Below are 13,707 nucleotides of genomic sequence, written 5' to 3'. Positions count from 1 at the left end.
AGGAGGTGGAGGAAGATGCTAGTGACGACGAGGTCAGGTTGCGCCTTCCTGGACAGAGACGTAGTACTGGAAGCACGTCAACAACTGCATCCTCAAACACAACTCTGCCTCTCACCACAAGTCGTGGTGGCTCTTCAGGTCGCATGGGTGCTAAGCCTTGCATAGCCTGGGCATTTTTTCAGATCGATAAAGATGACCCAACTCGTGTTATCTGTAACATTTGTCAGCAAAAGCTAAGTAGAGGCCAAAAAATACATAGTTTGAGTACTTCATGCATGAACCGGCACATGGACATGAAGCATAAGTTGCAGTGGGAAGCTCAGTGTGCTACAATGCGGTCTAGCCGGCCGGGCCAACCACCGTCTGCCATATCTTGTGCATCCGCGGCCTCTTCATCCTCTGTGACTGGGGGGACAGCAGTCACACCTGTTTTGGGGCGCAGACCTGCCACCTCTTTACCCGCAACAGCCAGCGTGATTGGCAGGTCATAATTTTCTTTGGAGGTGGTAACACCAGCTGGTCTTGAGCGCTGTCCGACATCGATAGCACCACCTTTGGATCAAGGCAACCTAACATGTCCGCCTGCATCTTCCTCACAGACCGGCAGTTTGCCGGGGACACCCTTATCAACCCCGTCTAAGCACAATAGCCAGCCCTCAGTCCCTCAGATGTGGACAAGTAAAAGACCATTTCCTCCTAGCCATGAGAAAGCTAAGAGGTTGAATTTCACCATCTGCAAGCTCTTGGCTACAGAAATGCTGCCTTTCCGCCTGGTGGACACAGAGGATTTTCGAAACCTTATGTCCGTCGCAGTGCCCCAGTACCAGATGCCCAGTCGGCACTACTTCTCAAAGAAAGGTGTGCCTGCGCTCCACCAGCATGTCGCACACAACATCACCGCTTCTTTGAGAAACTCTGTGTGTGACAGGGTGCATTTCACCACAGACACTTGGACGAGTAGGCATGGACAGGGGCGTTACATGTCGCTGACTGGGCACTGGGTAACTATGGTGACAGCAGGACAAGGGGCTGCTGTCCAAGTCTTGCCGTCCCCACGAGTTGTGCGTCAATCCTCTTTATGTCATTTTTCCTCCACTGCTTCTGCCTCCTCAACCTCCTCTCGGTCTTCCACCTGCACCCAAAGCCTGTCTGGTCATGCCACAAGCTTTCTAACTGCGCAGAAGGGATCCTGCACACCTCCTTACTATGCTGGCAGTAGGGCTCAACGTCATCAGGCGGTTTTTACATTGAAATGTCTGGGAAATGTGAGTCACACAGCTGAGGAGTTGTGGTCAGCTCTGGAGAACCAATTTCATGAATGGTTGTCTCCACTGGACCTGAAACCAGGGAAGGCCGTGTGCGACAATGCTGCAAACCTGGGTGCGGCCCTTCGCCGGGGCAATGTCACACACGTGCCTTGTATGGCTCACGTGTTGAACCTGGTTGTCCAGCAATTTTTAGCCCACTATCCCAGACTAGATGGCCTTCTGCAGAGGGCACGGTCGCTGTGTGCTCACTTCCGCCGTTCGCATCCCGCAGCTCAGCGACTTACATCTCTACAGAAGTCGTTGGGCCTGCCACTTCACCGGCTAAAATGCGATGTGCCTACCCGGTGGAATTCAACTCTGCACATGTTGCAGCGACTGTGGCAGCACCGACAAGCCCTGGTGCAATACGTTCTGACGTATAGCCTGGGCCAACGAGATTCAGAGGTGGGGCAAATCACGCTGGAGGAGTGGTCTCAGATCAGGGACCTATGCACCCTTCTGCACAGTTTTGAAATGGCGACGAAGATGTTTAGTGCTGACGATGCCATTATCAGCATGACTATTCCGGTGATTTACATGCTGGAGCACATGTTAAACAGAATTCGGAGTCAGGTGGTGGCACAAGAGGAGGTGGAGGAAGTAGAGGAGGAGGAGTTGTATGCGGAAGGGCTAACATCTGCAAGGTCCAGACGGTCGGCAGCACCAAGGCGGCAGGCATGTGAGGGTGGGGGAGATGGTTTTACCAGGGCGCATGGTAGCAGCCAAACTAGTGAGGAAGGTGCAGGAGCCCAGGAAGAAGTGGAGGACGAACTGATGGAAGACTCATCAGATGAGGGAGACCTTGATCACATTTCTGTTGTGCGAGGTTGGGGGGAGAGGACAGAGGAAGGAAGCATGATTGTTACCTCGCCACCAACACAACAGGGACTTGGTGCTCCTGGATGCGCAACACACATGAGTGCCTTCTTGCTGCACTACCTGCAACATGACCCTCGAATTGTGAGAATTAGAAATAATCCTGACTACTGGGTTGCCACACTGTTAGATCCCCGGTACAAAAGTAAATTTGCAGAAATTATTCCTGCCATAGAAAGGGATGCACGCATGCAGGAGTATCAGCAGAGACTGTTGCAGAATCTTACATGTGCTTTTCCACAAAATACCAGTGGTGCACGTAGTGAATCTCACAGTTCCAACTTGCCAACCGTGGGACCGTCAAGTGTTCAGCACTCAAACCGTAACAGAACCACAGTATCTGCTGGTAACATCAATTTTGCGGAATCATTTCACCACTTTTTTAGCCCATCCTTTGCAAGGCCACAGGAGACAAGAAGTCTGACACATAGTCAACGCCTAGAGACGATGGTACAGGAGTATCTCCAAGTAAACATTGAAGCCACGACTGTGTCACTGGACCCTTGCTCTTTTTGGGCTTCCAATCTGGATAAATGGCCGGAGCTAGCCACTTACGCCTTGGAGATCTTGTCATGCCCCGCAGCCAGCGTTCTGTCTGAACGTGTGTTCAGCGCTGCTGGTGGTGTGCTGACAGATAAGCGCACGCGGCTCTCCACTGATAATGTAGACAGACTCACGTTCATAAAGATGAACAAATCATGGATCCGAAACGACTTTTCTACCCCTGTGTCATCCTGGGGAGAGTAAAAGCTTGATGATTGGTTAAAATCACCCTACCAACCGTTTTAAGCTTTCAAATTACTAATCATGTTTATCTGTATCTTGACTGGAAAATAATTTGGGCTTTGTAGCAGTGTGCAGCACTGATCCTATTAGGCCATCTATAATAAGCTTCACCAGATTTAAAATTAAAAATAATTTTTAGCTGCATCTAGCCCGGAAAATAATTTTGGGGCTCCGAGATGCGCAAGACACATAAGTGCCTTCTTGCTGCACTACCTGCAGCATGACCCTCATATTGTCAGAATTCGAAGTAATCATGACTACTGGGTTGCCACACTCTTAGATCCCCCAAACTTTTCGATCAACCTTTTCATTTTAATAAAGACCAAAAAAATGGTCATTTTTGAAATTATAAGCATTAGCAGGTTGTTAGAAACTGAAATCAAACAGTTTTCAACTCAAAACTTTATTCTAGGTGATGTTACATTTTCACATAGGACCCCTTGTTCGAAAGGAGCTTCTGAACTCTCTCGTCCATTGAATTTGTCAGGTTTTGGATGGTTTCTGCTTCAATTGTTTTGCATGAGGACAGAATACCCTCCCAGAGCTGTTGCTTAGATGTGAACTGCCTCCCGCCATCATAGACACTCCTTTTAATGATGCTCCAAAGGTTCTGAATGGGGTAGAGGTCAGGGGAGCATGGGGGTCACACCATAAGTTTGTCCCCTTTTATGCCCATATCAGCCAGAGATGCAGATGTTTTATGTGCAGCATGAGATGGTGCATTATCATGCAGAAAAATGATCTTGCTGTGAAATACACGGTTCTTCTTCTTGAACCATGGCAGGAAGTGCTGTTTGAGAAAATCCACATACATTATGGAGTTCATCTTTAGCGCCTTCAGGGATCCTAAAGGGGCCGACAATCTCTCTCCCCATGATTCCAGCCCAAAACATTACTCCACCTCCTCCTTGTTGGCGCTGTAGCCGTGTTTGCGTGGGGTGTCCATCAACCAGCCATCCTCCACTCCATTCATCTGGACCATCGAGCGCTGCACGGCACTCATCCGTGAACAAAACAGTTTTGAAATCAGTCTTCATGTAATGTTTGGCCCACTGGAGCCGTTTCTGCTTGTGTGAAGTGGATAGAGGAGGTCGACAGGATGGCGTATGCACAGCTGCAAACCTCTGAAGGACCCTGCATCTTGTTGTTCGGGGGACGTTGGAGGCACAAGCAGCTTCAAAAACTTGTCTGCTGCTATGACAAGGCTTTTTTGCCGCTGCTCTTTCAACCTGACGTAATTGCCTGTAGGAAAGAGTCCTCAATTTGCCCTTATCAGCACGCACACGTGTGTACTGTGAATCAGCTACATACTTCTTGATTGCCAAGACACTTCATCCTGATCATCGCACAATGTTGATTGTAGTCATGCCTTGACCTAAACACTCCACAATTTGTTGCTTCTCAGCAGCCGACACATCCTTTTTCTTTCCCATTTTGGCAGAAAATGTAGGCTGCTTAATAATGTGAGAGAGCCTTCTTAAGTAGTCTTGCCTTTCATTGGACACACCTGCCAAACTAATTAGCACAGGTGTCTGCAATTGCTTACAGTGATATAAAGAGCCCTGACACACATCACCATCAATGAGTTTAACTGACAAACAAACAAATTCTTCCCTTATCACTCCTAAACACTTTTTGCATAATAATTTGGAACGCGGTGTACATGTGCTTTTCCACAAAACACCAGTGGTTCACGTAGTGAATCTTACAGTTCTAACTTGCCAACCGTGGTCTGTATGGAATTGTTCAATAAAGGGCCCAAAATTAAGATAACATAGATGGGAGAGGTCTCTATGAATAGGAATTCCTAAGGATTTGATACCCTGTGAGGGCCAGGCAAAGGGAAAGTTGGACTGGATGGAATCCTATATGGATTTAGGGAGGGAGACATCGAGGGCCTCAGACTTCGCTGCATTGATTTTAAAATTTTACCATGTAACAAAGTGATCTATTTCAGCCATAACAGCAGGGATGGATATATGTGATTGAGTGATATATACTAGGACATCATCAGCAAATAGAGAGCACTTGTACTCGGTGCCTCCCACCTCAATCCACCTAATATTGGGGTTATGGCGAATTGATGAGAGCAGGTGCTCCGTCACTAGGATGTATAAGAGAGGGGACAGAGGACATCCCTGCCTTGTCCCATTGGTGATTGTGAAAGGTGATGAAAATGTTCTGACGCACCCCCTGGGCCTTGGGACACCCGGAGCCGGACCCTTTTTGGTGGATGCTGGTGGTTGTAGTCTTCGTGGCGGCGATCCGGTTCCGTGGCTCAGGGCGGTCAAACCAGTGGCGGAACTATTTATGTGGTTTTGATGTTTAAATGTCCGACTACGCCACCCGTGGATTGCGGTCAGAGTGAACCGCCGCTACAGGGCAGACCGCTAAGGCTGGTGTTGTGGGTGCAGCAGAGCGTAGCATAACTCCCCACGGGAGGAGTATAGCCTCAGGGCAGTGTATGCGGAGGATGGGGGTGATGGTGCAGGGCAGCAGCAGTAACGACACGGAGTCAGTGATGCAGTTCAGGGCCTTTACTCACAGTTCTTATTATCCAGACCACGTCTGCAGGTAACGGCTGCCCACGTCGTACTGTGCTCACCAGGTGAGGGGCTCAGACAACTCCCAGATAACTTTGGAGCGCTTCACAGGACCCCCTTTGTGTGTCCTTTGTCTGGCCTTTCTTACCAACACTTCTGTCCGGCTGCCTCGGGCCTCCTCTTGGTAAACTTGGCGCCAGTTTCCCTGACCCTATGTGGTGCCTTCCTAGCGGGTGGAGCAAGGGGCTGCGCCACATAAAATGTCAGAGCCTCCAGTTTCTAGCTGAGGGTCGTTTCCTGCCTCCACTAGTTCGGGGACCGGTCTCCCCCTTTGGCCTGACCCCTCCACGCAGGTGGATTCGGGCGTGCGGTGGCGACTCGCCCGTCCGCACCCCTGGGATCCCTTCATTCCTCGTTCCTGGAGCCTTCTCCGCTCCTCTTCCTTCCTTCTCCCTCTTGCAGGCCTGGGCCTCTGTTACTAGGCCCGCCTCCGGAGCAGAGCTCATGCAGAGCCCCTGCTCCCTGCCACTTCTGCTCAGACTTCTCTGCACTGAACTAAGATGGTGCCCACCTTTTATACTCCCTTCTCAATGCACCCAGGAACTGCTTCCTCCCTGCTCCTGCACTGCAGGGTTCCCCTTCCTCAGTGTTCCCTCCCCCCACTCCAGCCAGGGACAGGGACTGTCGTGCCCATCTCAGGGGCATATTGGTCGCCCTGCCCCACGGCAATGTGGTGTAATGCATGCAGGTGTCGGGTCCTGATCCACACTCCATCCTTATCTGAGAGTGAGATATCACACCTCTGGGTGAGGTGCAATACGTCTGTAGCAACCGAGCCCTCGGTGCTACAGTTCCATTTATCTTCAGCCTAGGTGACGTATTGTGATACAGGGCCGTGATTTTGGCTATAAAAGGGTCCCCTAGACCCCTACCCCAAGCTTTTTAAGAGAATCATATATGGCGTGCCAGGAGACTCTATGGAATGCTTTCTCAGCATCCAACGAGAGTATCTACTTACAAATTTTTAAATGCATCTAGCCCAGGAAATACTTTGTGCCTAGTAGCAGTGTCTGCTAGTCAGCGGATTATCCCGGCTGTTAAGCAAGCTACACCACCTGTAGTTTGGACACTTAATTTTTTCAAAGGAAATGCTTCGGGACCACGGGATACTTAGTGAAGAGCATCAGGAGGCACCCCAAGGCATAGGGGCTGGGACTGGCACTAGGATGCCTTGCGGTGGACAGCCGAGCTCGATCCTTATAAAAGCTTTTTAACTGCAGCAGCTTTAGTGGACGCTACTGGAGCTGGAATTACGCGGCTGCTGGCATGAGACTTGCCCTCCAATAGATCCTTGTAAATGGATTTAAAGTGTATTCATTCAAATTAGAGGGACAATTTAAATTAAAAAGCTTAGAGCTGCCTCCACCACAGGGGGGCTCTCTCGACCCACCAGCGGACAGGCACCAGTATTGGGAGAGGGGGGCTGGCCGTCAGGGTTCACCGCGGCTCTGGCACAAACCCGGCGACACGGAGGTGGCACGGGCAGGAGCGGACTGGCCGTCTCGGCTTCTCACTTTTTGGATTTTAGAAGGGCATGACATGCCTATATCTGTGTCTCCCCCTCCTTTTACTCCTCCACCTCTTTTCTTTTCGCATGACTATATGTACTTGTCACTTTTCCATGTGTTAGTTGTGTCTTCTGAGCAGTTTGTCAGCTTTTGGACACCTTTGAAGGTGTTTTCTATGTGTTTCTATGTGTTTTTGTTTGCCTGCCATTGGTTTTAACGGTGTTCGAAGGTGTTCGACGAACAGTTCGACGAACAGTTCGGCGAACACACGGGTGTTCGACGAACCGAACTCGAACACTACGGGGGTGGCTCAACACTACTCCTGAGAGACTTGAGAGTTGCTGAACCCCTTCCCTGATGGACACAGGATGACGTGGGAGGATACACACTGGCCTTGGTAACCTGGAGTCTTGATCAACCGTGACTAAAACCTGAAGACTGCACCCCATTGTGTCCTGGAATTATTGCTGCACCATCACCAGTCCTGCACAACACAGCAACAGCAACATCTACCACTGCCACCGTGACATCCCCCAGCATCAACCAGCCCATCTACCGAGTACCCCATGGCCCAGGGGGTGCGTCATGCACATACCCTTAGTCTGACTGATCAGTAGGGGGCGTAACCACTTAAAGTGCCTAGGGCAGCATGAATGCCAAATATGGCCCTGGTTTTAATGCTGCACATCACTAAGTATAATTGCACCTAATAAGAGTATTCACATGTTAGAAAATTGGTTTATTTTATAAGACAGCATGAAAATAGGTTTGCAATTGTGTTGCCTATTGTAACTGCTGTCATACTCCTGCTGTGAAAGCTTTAATCTTACATAGTGTCCAACTTGTTTATATGAAGCTTGGCCACAGAGCCTGACTTAGTATGTGTGGTAATTATATTTCAGAAAAGATTTTAAGAAAAAATTCATATTTTCCAACATCGACAAATTTTCCCCCAAAATTTGATTCATGACGGATAAATCTGCATGAATCTCAATACTGGAAAGTTTGTAATTCCTTCGAAAATACCAGTGAGAGAGATAAATAACCCAGCTGGTCATAAGAGCTTACACTTTACAGGCAAAAGAGGGAGAGGACTCTGCTGTCTATATGAGCTTACACTGTAAGGGAGAGAGAGTGAGAACCCCACTAAAAATAAGAGTCTACACTCTACAGGAGAGAGAAAAAGAAAGCCCTGCTGATCATAAGAGATTACACTTTACATGTGAGATGAAGAGAGAGAGAGGACTCAGTTGACCAATAGAGCTTACACTCTACAGGAGAGAGACTCTGGAGTTGGAAAACGACTCTGCAATACAAACTGTGCTCTGCTGGGAACCGCAGATCTGTGATGGCCCAGGTACTGACCACCAATGTACAAGATATGTTAACCTGGGAAAGCCCACGCAGCATCAAAAAATTATGTTCGCTAGCCTTCTGATGCTTCAGCAGTGTAGGAAATGATGCTGGGTACGATTTTTTTTTTTCGCAAACCATGAATTGAATCTGAATATGTTTAAATTTGCGTGAAACCATTACTTTCAAGAAATTTGACTCAAACTTGATCCTCCGTGGATTGATCTGCTCATTTCCAATGTCAACGCCCCTTTTCCACCCCAATCAACCTCCAGTAAAGCAGTTCTTCTAATCACAGCTCTGGCTTTCCTAAGCCATATACTGGTTCAAATGCACTGTAATCTTTATATCTACAGTTAATTTAGTCATAACAGTGTATACTTCAGAACTAACTGACATACCTCTAATGTGTAGTAACAGAATGAAGCTACTCACCAGAACTGGAGAAGCACATACCTCTCAAGCAATCAGGAAGTAAAGAGACAGTAAAGATACTGCATAACTATGAGCTGCTCAAGAGGCAACTTGAGAATATCCCTTTAAGGCTAAGTTTCCATAAGGCGTATTCCGTTGTTTATTGTCATGCACAAAAAATACAGCCGTTCCAGTAAAATGTCTCAAATTTTTATATATTCCATGCCTGTTGTGCCATTTTTTATGCTGCGAACATATTTTTAATGCTACGGGAACTGACTTACAGTGTAATTTTTAAATATGCAACATTTCAATTCCTCTTATGGTAAATATGTGTTTTATTTGTGGATTTACACTATAGAATTGAATTGAAGAAAATACGCAGATAAAAAAAAGCATGTGCATTTTTATGCATTTTTTGCAAACAATAAAAATACATGTAATCAACACATGATTTTTTTCTCCATAAAGTTGTATCAAAGCTAAGTAGCAGTAAGTTACAAAATAAGGTTGTTTTATTAACAACATGAAGTACCAAAAAGAGACAAAAATAGCAGCAGAAAATACGCTATAAGAAATGCAGCAGAAAAAAGCAATTAAAACATATGAAAAAAATGAGCTAAAAATGCAATGTAAAAACACAAAAATTTTAGCTAACTGGTGCAGAAATACTGTAGAAATCAGCATCCAAAACGTTATAAATTTTCATCCCAGGAACTTATCCTATTGTCTATTTATTATCACAGGCATCTACAAGTAATGAACATAGATCACTGTATCAATAGAATCATAGAATGTTAGAGTTGGAAGGGACCTCCACGATGCCTTCAAAATGTATTTACAATCATATACTGTAGTAATTTATTCACATGACTAAAATAACCAATATTACCTTTAATCTCACATATTATTAACAGGATTTTATACAAAGTTTCATTGAAAGGGGTCTATTTTAAAGGAGAAAACAAAATAAACAATTTAATACAAAAGCACTTATGATGGCTTAGAGGCCGCTAGAGGTATGGTTGGGGTACATATAATGTAATGCAAGTATGAAAAGAAATATCAAACCATCTAGAAGGGAGCTCTTTGAGGATTAAATTGGCCGTCAACTTCAAAGCCTTTCTCAAATAGAGTCAGATAATGAAAAATAACTTCAATAAATAATTGAATTCACTGCATTATTATTTGTAAAAAAAGGAAGAAAAATAAGAATATGGATTTAAGCAAATAGGCATTTGGATTTGATCTTCTGCACTCTTTTTTTACATTTTGCAAACGTCAATAAACAGAAAGTTCAAAGTGTTATATCACAAAACATCAGAATTTACAGAAAAAAAATATTTCTACCAATATAAGTTTTATAAGTGATAAAGCCCAGCCACGCCTATTGCACAGCATTTTAGCTATATATTACAGCAAGCAATTTTTTTTAACAATATTACTTTAGAAAAGTATAAATTTAAGTATTAGGAGTGCGATTTAGCTCTTAGAAATGGAAAAAATATAATTAAAAATTACAATTAGTTCTTGTCGATTTGCCCTAAAAGGGAATTTGTCAGTAGGTTTATGCTATGTAATTTGAGAGCACCATAATGTAGGAGCAAAGACCTTGATTACAGTGATGTGTTCCTTACTGGGCTATGTTTTGGTGTTTCAATACAGTGTTTTATCAGCATGAGATTATTACTACAAGACAACTGACCTTGTGCATCCTAGCCCAACCCCGCCCCCAAACACTGATTAGCAGCTTTCTCTCGCTATATAATGTACACAGAAAGCTGTGGTGTTGGTGGGGTTATACACAGCTTGAGGCCATGGCCCCACTATCAGTATTTGGTCAGTATTTTTTCTTAGGAATGGGAGCCAAAACCAAATGAGGAACAATCAGAGAAAAGCTATCACCAATTCTGCATTTTTCACCCACTCCTGGTTTTGTCTCCGACTCCTGAAAAAAATACTGACAGAATACTGACCAAATACTGATAGTAGGTCCATGGCACTAAACAATGCTCTTGCTACTGGTAGAAATGTTTTTTGCCCCTGATGGGCTTTTCAAGTACAGTATGCATGACTTTTCACATCGGCAATGACATCAGAATAAACAGGATACTCTGTACAATTACAATTAGGTGCAGAAATATTTGGACAGTGCCCGAATCTTCGTGATTTGGGCTCTGTATGCCACTATTTTTTGTACTTAAAATGAGATGACTGAGATGCAATTGAAGTGTAGATTTTTGGGTTTAATTAAAGGGGTTAAACAAAAATATCCTGTGAAACGCTTAGGAATTGTAACCATTTTTCTACAAAGCTTCCTCATCTCAGGGGCTCAAAAGTTGGACAAATTAACTTCACTATAAATAAAATTTTCATTTTTAATACTTTGTAGAAATCCTTTGCAGTCAATGACTCCCTGAAGTATGGAAGCCATAGAAGTCACCAAACACTGTGTTTCCTCATTTGTGATGCTTTGCCAGGCATTTACTGCAGCTGATTTCAGTTGTTCAGTTGTTGCTTGTTTGTGGATCTTTCTTAAATTTTGTCTTAAGCATGTGAAATGCATGCTCAATGGGTTTGAGATCTGGTGATTGACTCGGCCATTGATTTTGCAGTATGTTCTGGGTCATTGTCCATCTGTACTGTGAAGTGCCGCCAAATCAACCTTGTTGCATTTGGTTTAATCTAATAAGAAAGTAAAGCCCTGTACTTCTGAGAAGCGATTGTGCTCGCCACTGCTTGGTACTCACCGAGCTGTGCTCGACAAGCTCGGAGCTCGGCGAGTATTTCCGGGATGCTCGGGCGGGAACTGGTGTCCCCTCCCTGCATGTTTGGAGCTATTTTGAAAGCCAATGAACATGCAGGGATTGCCTGCCACGCACTATAATGTCTTAGCCATGTTGGTTGTGGGCATTACAGTGATTGGCTGGCCGCACAGCATCATCAGGTCTATATAAAACCTGACGCCGCTATGCTCGTCACAGTGTACCCCGGAATCAGGCAGAATAGGGAGTAGTGCTGCTGCACCAGGGAGAGATATGCTTGTTTATAAATAGTATAGGTATTCCACAACATATATATATATATATCCAACTGACCTAACAGTCCTTCTGAGGACTAATCCAGCTGCATATAATCAGTGCTAGGCAGGCTGGCAGTGTATGCGGCAGACTGCAGTGTATGATACAGCATAAGAGGGTCCATTGAACGTCCTGTCTGCTGCTGTAATAATTACAGATATTTGTAGACATAGCCTCAGATATCAGGGGCAGGGGAAAAAAATTTTTGATCTAAATACTGGTCATTTGCTTAAACATCAATCCAGAGTACACAATTTTTCTGCTCCATTTGCTTGCTCTTACTGCAGAATAAAGCCAGATCTGTTCCATATTTCAGCGATAAAAATCCAGAAATTTGAACTGAACGTGGAAAATATTGGCCTCCTTTTCCATTCTGTTGCGATGTGTCAGTCAAGCTAGTCACACTAGGTGTCTGGGAAGAATAGCATTAGTAAATTACAGGCCTGATATTTAAAACCGTGGTTCTCTGTTAGACATATCACCTATAAGACTGTTCCAAAATCAGACGTTTCTTCCATTTTCATTCCGTTTTTTGTGTATCGGTCAAGTTATTCACACTAGGTGTCTGTGAAGAATAGTATTAGTAAATTACAGGCCTGCTATTTAAAACCATGGTTCTATGAAAGACATATCACCTATAAGACTGTTCCAAAATCAGAAATTTCTTAAATTTCCATTCTGTTGCAGTGTGTCGGTCAAGATATTCACACTAGGTGTCTGTGAAGAATAGTATTATTAAATTACAAAATTACAGGCCTGCAATTTAAAACCGTGGTTCTCTGTCAGACATATCACCTATAAGAGTGTTCTAAAATCAGCCATTTCTTCAATTTTCATTTTGTTGCAGTGTGTCGGTCAAGCTATTCACACTGTGTAGTATAATATTAGTAAATTACAGACCTGCTATTTAAAATCATGGTTCTCTGTCAGTCTTATCACATATAACTGCAAAATCAGCCATTTCTCGTGAACGTGGAAAATATTGTCCTCCATTTAAAATGGGCAAGGTGCGTGGCAAGGGACGAGGAAGTGGAGTGATGGTTATGGTGCATGCATAAGCCGAGGACAGGGCAGTGGGCAAGCTGAAATTGTGCCACAAAAAAACCCCACATCTTGTCGCTCGACCTTCCTGTCCCAATTACTAGGGGACCGCAGAACACCACTATTGAACACAGAGCAGTATGAAAAGGCTGTTGGTTGGATAGCAGACAATGCTAGTCACTTTGCCACCACCACCACCCTGTAATCCACATGGTCAAGTCTCAGTAGTCATGAGTCTGGACCACATATTCCTCACCCTCATCCTCCTTCATCCCACCATGCAGAGTGCCCGGAAAACACTGATCCCACATTTGGGCACTCAGAAGAACTATTCATTTTTCGATTTGTAGATTCGGGCCTCTCACCCAGCCAGCTTCAAACGAGTCAAGAGGAGAGCATGTGTAGCGATGCCAAAATATTGGAGCAGCCACGGTCACATGAAGGCGATGGTGGGAAAGTGCAATTACTGTCGCAAGAGGTGGGTAATGATGATGATAAGACACAATTGCCAGAAAGTCAGGAGGTGGACCAGGGTGCGGAAGTGGAAGACGAGGTGGTGGATGATATAGTAACTGACCCAACCTGGCAGGAGGACATACAGAGCAAGGACAGCATCACACAGGGGGAAGGAGGAGTAGCACCACAACAGGTAGAAAGAAGCTGTGTGGTGGCGGCAGACACAAGGCAGGAAAGTATTCCTCGTAACAAAAACACGAAGAAAGTTTCCAGTACAACTGTT

This window comes from Phyllobates terribilis, unplaced genomic scaffold (assembly GCF_046119375.1).
Source record: "Phyllobates terribilis strain yellow unplaced genomic scaffold, ASM4611937v1 Scaffold_2__4_contigs__length_985480577, whole genome shotgun sequence".
NCBI classification, from domain to species: domain Eukaryota; kingdom Metazoa; phylum Chordata; class Amphibia; order Anura; family Dendrobatidae; genus Phyllobates; species Phyllobates terribilis.
This window is presented reverse-complemented; position numbering follows the sequence as displayed.